We start from the raw sequence: 8577 nt of genomic DNA on the forward strand, positions 1-8577 counted from the left end.
AGAATCTGTCGATCGAATCGTAACCGTTTCGATCTGTAGATAATATGTTAGAGCGTGTAAGCATTATGTGATTCCGCCACTGGCGCAGGTAAGGAACGTTTCACGGTATCGATATTTATTCGTGTGCCGTATAGAACTGCCGGATAGCGTAAGATGAATACGCGAGTACATATTATTAATGGTCAAAACCGAGAAGGAATGGATTTCAAAAGGGTTGTAAGTAAACGCAAAACGCCGCTTCGTGGAAATGTCTCTTTTTTGACGTCATCCAATCCGGTATACATCGAAGTGTATGTATAATTGTATGCGTGCACGCGTTTTAGCGCTTTTCTAGTCGATTTACATAATGATGATACGGTTGAAAATGTAAAATATAACCGAATCGTGAAAACCATACGGTCAGCACGGCGAATAACATTACCGCACATTAACAATACATATTGTTGATATATACGCGAATTTTGTAATTTCGACTAAGCCAATTATCTGTATAATGATGATATTAATAATAATACATGTTTTAATAATTGCAATGTAATGTACGTTAATAATAATCACAAATCTACTCAGTGGCGTAGCGTGGGGATATGGGCTGCCCGGGGCGGAAGACAATTTTATTAGGTATTTCAATTTAATGTATACCATACATTATATATACATTAATTCTAGAGAACTTTTCGGCAAGAACAGTCATTATTATTTTGAATTATACAGGTTAAATCTTAAATAAAAAAGTTTATTTGTTTTACAATCACGTTTATTAATACAAAAATTCTTACTTCAACCATTGATATAACATGTACAAAGGTATAGGCGCAACTAGGGTGGTGGTGAGGCTGAGGGGGGCTAGAGAAGGCTAGGGGGATTAGCCCCCGTAAATATTCCATGTTATTCATGACATACTGCATACAGCATACTTAACTCACAATAGTGTCACATACAAAAAGATACATCGCAGTAAATCCAACTAAAATATCTATATTAACATGGTATATAAAAGTAGGGGTGATTCACAGATTATTTTAAGTTTTGATAGAAGGGCTCTAGCCCCCAGATATTTTACCTTAGTTGCGCCTACCTATGTACAAAGGTATTATTTAATCATTCCATCGTCGAGGTAAACCCTTATTTTAAGTAGGTAATAGAACCTACTTATAGATACTTATACTTATTATAACTATCTTATTCCGCCCCAATTTCTTTTTTTCTTTTCATTTTTGATGCTAAAATAAAAAAAAAAACTGTTACGATAAAAGTTACAAAAGAAACTATCGAACATTTCAAAAACTAGGTAGGTATATTTTACACCACATCTATCTATAAGCAAAAATCTGAGAACCGTAAATATTTGTTCGGAACCCTGGGTACGTGAGTGTAAAACTCGCACATGGCCGGAGTTTAAAAATTAAAGCTTGAAAAATATATCAGACCGTCCAACATACAATTACATAAATAAAATATTTAATACTCACACAGTTGAATGTAGGTAAACGTAGTAGGAAATTCAAATTTTCACAAAGTTATCCAATAATTTCATTACCACTACAACGTACTTATTTGCACAGAAATCACAGTTACGAAACGGTGTGAACTAAACAACAGAAGATCCACGAATAAAACTTGCTTTGAATTGTCAAAGCATCACGTACTTCCTTAAAGAGAGGTAATAAACAATATTGAAATTAATATATATGTAATGAAAGTAATTCTCGTTGATCGTAAGCCGTGAACAATCCAAGCACAAAATATCATTCAAAGAAAGGGAATTCCCGAATTCGTCAAGGAATAAGTAATGAAAAATTCCGTGCTCTTTTCGTTCGGCCCGAATTTATAGTTGCGTTAAAAATATGAAATGGTTCAAATATTTACAAAATATATTTTATTATTCACTGTGAAATGTTGCCGTCGACCCCCTTGCCTCTCATCGCAACGCCACTGAATCTTTGTATCGTATTTTATTTCGTGTAAAGTTTGTATATCGAACGCAACACGTCGAATCGGTCGGTCACTGAACACCGTGACGCGCAGGGCAGCATATACGGTGTACACTACCTACGTACGTTTACGTCTGAACGTTATAAATAATATTTACGAATTACCACGACGATATCGTGGCACAATCGCCGTGCCTGCAGCCAACGTACAGTACGTTCGTACCCGCGTACTAGGTAAGTTTCGTATAATTGTAATCGTGTGCATACACACGTATCTAATAAAATAGTCATGGGTTTTTTTTTTTTTTTTTATTATTGTTTCTCCGGCGCCTAAAAAAATATTATCACGCCAATGGTGATTCGTCATAACATCATGTAACTTACTCCGTTTCGAGTGCGGTAAAAGAGAAATGATAAAATTACGTCGATATAGTCCGATGGAAGTGCTGCCGAAACCAAACGATTCGGGTTGTGAATGTGCTCGTAAAACAATGGAATCTGACCAACGATTGGGTTTACGGCCTGATAATAAGATTTGCATTACACGAACAATATTATTAGCAATAATTATTATTATTTATATTAGAATAACAAGACGAGTGGAACGATCCCACGGGCAATGAGTACCAACGAGGTTTATCAACAGTCGTGTTTGTTTGTAATTCACAATTGACTCGTTGACCCGACTACTGGAGACTGGACCAACTCGTCCACCATTGAGATATTGTAAGACGGAGAATGTGCCCTACTCGAATAATGGGTTCGGCGCCACTGTCTGATCGTAAAACACGTTCGCATGTTATGGTTCAAATTATAAATACAGTTCGTAATCAATGACAGTAGTAAACCGTTGCGATAACGTCCGATTATAAATCATTATTACTATGGGTGCGGTACTCGGATTTAATGTAATAAAAGAACAATTCGAAGGAATATAATTAATAAAATAGCGTTTGAACCAGGGACAGGAACCGAACCGAAAATAACCGGTCCTGGAACCGGAACCTTTTAAATAATAGGAACCGACAATTTTATTTTGATAAATGAAGTACCGGAACCGAACCGGAATTTTTAAATTATAAAGGTTCTTTTAGGTTCTGAAATTAAACAGTTTTATTTAGCATAAATTATTTGTATTTACTACTTTGTGTATAAATAATCAGGGATCCATTCCCATTATGTTTATACCTAGAACTATACAAAATTTTTATTCTTATTCTTTACATATTTAAAATTATATTTTTGAAGTGATAATTACGTGTATATTTATCACAAAATAATATTATATAGAAATGTTTTTCCCAGTATATACCATAGTTGGAATCAATATTATCTTTCAAATAAAGCGATGATAAACACACTACCCGCTATTTTAGATTGTAGTTCATAGTTTATTGACGATTGACGAGTATTGTAAATATTATTAACTACTGCTTCTATTATTTATAATTTAATTATTTTTAATCTATTTATCGTATGCAATTTTCAATTTAAAACTTTATTGTCTTCTAAATTCTGATACATAACGATTTATAACAGTATTAGGTATTGTTTTGTGTATTTTATAGGGGGTAACGTCGATTGTCAGCAATATAACAATTTTTCGTTTACTACTATACCACACTAACACGTGGACGATGGTATATTGTAGTATATTCACTATTTTTTTTTTTTTCATTGCTAAAGAAATAATAATATATTTTACTGATAACAGAAACCGGTACCGAAATTATCTGGAACCGGTACCTTTATTAATTTTTATCACGGAACCGGAACCGAACCTGAACATTTATTTTACATTCCGAGAACCAGTGCAGGAACCGATACCGATAGATTCAAACGGTTCCAGACTCTGGTTTGAACTTGCAACGATTCGCCGTATCTTCAATGCCCAAACGACCGTAATAATATTTCCCCAATGATAGCAGTAGAAACAAGTGTTGGCGGATCGGGTTTTGACGATGAAAACATATCGACGTGAAACGGAAACGATCGTAGCCGCTATTGGCCAAAACTCGTGTGAATGAAATCAAACGGTATTATGATCTTCCGTCGTCGACCACGTATTGTGAACGGTGGCTCGGTAGTATGCGCTTTTTCGAGTTTATGCTTGTAGTATAATACCTACATAAATATTATACGCTCATACATTCAACGCTACACGCGTGGTATAGCCGTGGTCGTCGTATTTTTTACTGTAACGCCGATGATTTAAACAATTGTTTTGCTGTTACGCGACCGCGAAAACAATAAAAACAAGCCCATGATCACCGAACGGAAGCGAAACGCTGCGCAGTGTAAACCTTCATATTTTTACGAACAGACGTAATAATAATAATTGCTTTACTGAGTCTGCTTTGACTTCAATGTAAATTTCTTGTCAAATAAACGTATTATTATTCGTCGATTAGATATTCCTGAACCACGCACACGCACGCGCGCGCGCGCGCGCACACACACACACACACACACACACATACAATGACGTATGCAATATTTAACGTAAAATAAATTCAAAGTAGAAAAATTATATTCGTCGAGTGATAGATAAGTATCTCTATTACTTTATCACGCACTCGTTGACGTACATTTTGTAAATGTGATAGAATCATGTTCGGAGTAAACTGATTTTTCAATCGTATTCAATACGTCGTTGTCGTTTACGAGTTAGTGTAGTATTTCTACGGGATTAAGAATCAGCGTGCTAATTATCGCAAATCAATAATATTGTATTCGACGGTGTACGCATGAAAACGGTTTACAAATAGTCACGTTGTTTTCAAACCCCCCCACGTGCATAATATTTTCTATAATAATGTATTCGTACCTATACGGTAGGCGTACACTATTGCGGTAAAAACAAACTATTTTCCCAACCCCATAATATCAAGGGTTAATGCGCAGGTACACGCGATAATAAACAATTCAGTTGGACGAACCATTGAAAATGCAAAGAGTATTTTTAATTTATTTATTATAAATATAACGTCGGTTATGTACTTTTATCTATATTGAAGTATTAAATACACTTACAATTGTGGTCAAGTTTCTAAAATTTAGGAAAACTACATATTGTTGTACCAACTGCAGTATGTAAACGAAACGAAACTATTATCAATACGCAACAGATAATATCTTATTGTATATAACATGCATTTTATCTATCGTACTTGCCTGAAAATTTTAGACGGCACTGAAAACAATAAGTATAATATATTGTGTTGACCTTTCATCGATTTCAATCGATATTCGGAGCTATACTGATGTAGTATTATCAAAATATTGATTTTATTCGCGTACATTCTCCGTTGATCTGAAAATATATTCGAACATTGCTTTCACTGTTGGTGGATTTCCGATGATCGAATTAAAGGTTATGGACTGTTTCGAAAATCAAAATATAGAAAAACGTTATTTGTATTTAATTTGAACTTGATGTTATTATTGAAATTGATTTGATGTTATAAAAATATCATGGAAAGATTGTGGCGTGACAAAAATTTTCAGTTTCGTTCTCTGTATGTAAAACGCGTACGCGTCATACGTCATACTTTCGGTGTCTTCAAATCGAACGTTCGCGACAATGAACCAAAAATACGATTCGAGTGCGAACTGTTATCGAATGAGAGTACTTCGTATCATTCGATTTTACGTATGTACCTTAGCCCGTGCAAGTAATTACGGCGTGTGTTAATGAAACAAACGGATACGGATGTGAACGACTCCGGTCAATGCAGTTGGCTTATTTTTACTTATTTTATTTTATTTTTTTTTTTTGCTCCATTCATGTTTTTCAGACGTCCCAACAACTCGTCGTGTAACTAATATACGTCGTAATAATATTATACAAAAATGCGCACATAAATAATATTTTAGTAATCCGGCGTGGCGAATCGTATGCACACACACACCTACTCGCATATTGTACGCGTTACATTGTATTATGGATTCCATGCGATGGTAAAATGTGTTGAAAAAATGACTATTTTTATTTTCTCGTTCTGCCGATAGCATCGTTTTAACGCGCCATTTTTTAAGCACACGTCATCTCTTTAAACAACGTATCGAATTATTATCTGTCATTTGTTTTTCAAAGATTACGGGTCTGTTTTTATTTCACCCCACCAACCATGAACGTCCACTATAATCAAATTCGTTGCCACTGCAACACACACACGCACACACACGCTCGCATACAACGTCAGCACAGCATTACTGTTTGGGCGTGTAAATCTTCGTTTTTTTTTCCGCTTCGTCACCTATCGCGCCACGGTAACCCAAGTAGTAACTGTAGCAATGGACGTAAAAAAAAAAAAGAAGAATTATACAACGTCTCATTATTTTACGTTTTTTTTTCTCTCCCTCTCTCTCTCTCTCTCCTTTTTCGTTCCTGCACATTACGTTTATATTTATGTTTTTTGTTTGCATCATTAAAGAGGCACAAGAGAGCTGAAATGGTTGTTTACAGTTAAGGTCGGGGACGAACCGACGGAATGATTTGACATCCTTAATGTCCGTTATCCTCCTGTTCTCTAACCTGATATTAAGGAACGTTATAATGATGTCCCGGACTTGCACCCTATAATTCCTTATTTCAAAGCACTGACACTCCCAACAACTATTTCGCCTACATAATTTATAAGCGTTTTTAATTTTGTTTGTATAGGTACGAAAAAATAATCTATATGTACGTCGACGGTGACATTCTTTGCAAAGTTTAAAAAAAAATTGTATCTTTTTAGTTAATAGGAATAAATAAGCAGTCTAAAAAATAGAAATTATATTTTATAGGTCAATACTGTGTTTATAGATTTTTGTCCATTGTTTTTTTTTTCTCTTTAGAGTGGACTGTTAGCGTGATATTGAATTGAAGAATGAAATAATTGAATAGCATAGGAAATCATTACATTTTACGAAGTGTTTTTTCTAAAGCGAATTCTGGGCGAAATAATAAGATATTTTGTATAATATTAATGACGAACACACGATCTGTATGAACTATTCGAATCAATACTATATGACAATATGCGGTTAGTGTATGAAATCCAAAGCCTACATTTTTATCATGCATTTCCATACATTTCATTTATCGTGACATTAAATTTATCGTCTGAGATTGTAAATATTCAATTGTTATATTTCAGTGCAGTGATAATGTTAAAAACGAAACGTAATAATTCAACAAAGCTCGTACAACAACGCACTTGCAATCGCACGACGTACGGTAATGCTGCGCACAACGCACGTACACATTTTATGTACAATCATCGTACCTAGGTTTTCAATTAGTAACATGCATCATATTAGTAATTATTTCACGAGATATTTTTATTGTTTCGTCTTGGCTGCATATATTGTTATTCAAAACATAAACATGAATAGAGACCACTACCGCGTGTACAATACGTGTAATATTTTACGTGCGTACACATATGCACAACACACGACGCACGAAATAATATACGTACACGCATACCACGAAGTCACGTATGCGTCGTACAAACGCCGATATAAGTAAGTTCATTGCGTGCGCGTCGTCCGTCGTACAGGCGAAACGGTGACTGTAAAAAATTGTTGCAAATCTCGTTGTCCGTCGACCGAAAAATAGAAAACGCGCGCGCTTGTCTGTTACCGAATGCGTGCGTGTACGTGTGCGTGTGCGTGTGTCAATGTGTGTGTACGTGTGTATTTGTGTGTGTGTGTGTGTGTGTGTGTGTGTGTGTGTGTGTGTGTGTGCGCGTGTGTGTGTGTGTGTGTGTGCGTGTGTGTGTGCGTGCGTGCGTGTGTGTGTGCGTGCGTGCGTGTGTGCGCGCGCGCGTTTTGTTCACATTGCTCACCGGAGAATTTCATGTTGCGCTTCCGACATTATATAAATCATAGTCATTAACGGCTAGTGCTGCCAGTGGATGATGACTCAGCTCGTATCCGATGACTGGAGATCGTGCTGTGAAGTTTATCTTTCTGTGTCGAAAAATAAAAATAAAAATTCATAGTCATCTACTACTACTACTACTACTACTACCACCACCACCACTACTACTACTACCGCCACGTCTAAAACCACATATTTCTACGCTTTCTATACGTCTATATATATATATATATACGTATATGTGTATATGTGTATATTTAAAAACGTATACGTGCTCTAATACGTATTAAACACAGTGTGTGCATGCACGCGCGCGCCCGTTCGCTGCCGGCTGCTGCAGCAGTGCACGGCGGTCGAGTCGACGGACGAACGTTATAATTCCCTCTAAACGCTGTCATCACCGCTGTCATTACTCCTTCTTGATACCCGGGGCTTATTTTTATATCATTTTTTTTTTTCTTTTTTCATTTCGCTTTCTCCGCCTCGCGTCGCACGCCTCGCGCGCTGCCGACCGAAAAGCGCGCACGCCACCGTAAAACCGTATTGTTTTCCGACCGACGTCCTCGCGCTGCTGCCGCAGCGATATCCGTTGCGATCTCCGTCGAAACGCTGTCGTTTCAACGTGTAACCGTAATAATATTAACGATAATAATAAGAGATATAAATAATAATAAAAAAAAAAAAAAAGAGACAAACGGCGCGCTCGCACACGCGCACGCACGACATACATACATACGTACACGTATATATATATATATATATATATATATA

This window comes from Sipha flava, unplaced genomic scaffold (genome assembly GCF_003268045.1).
Source record: "Sipha flava isolate LNK unplaced genomic scaffold, YSA_version1 0_pilon_pilon, whole genome shotgun sequence".
Classification (NCBI taxonomy): domain Eukaryota; kingdom Metazoa; phylum Arthropoda; class Insecta; order Hemiptera; family Aphididae; genus Sipha; species Sipha flava.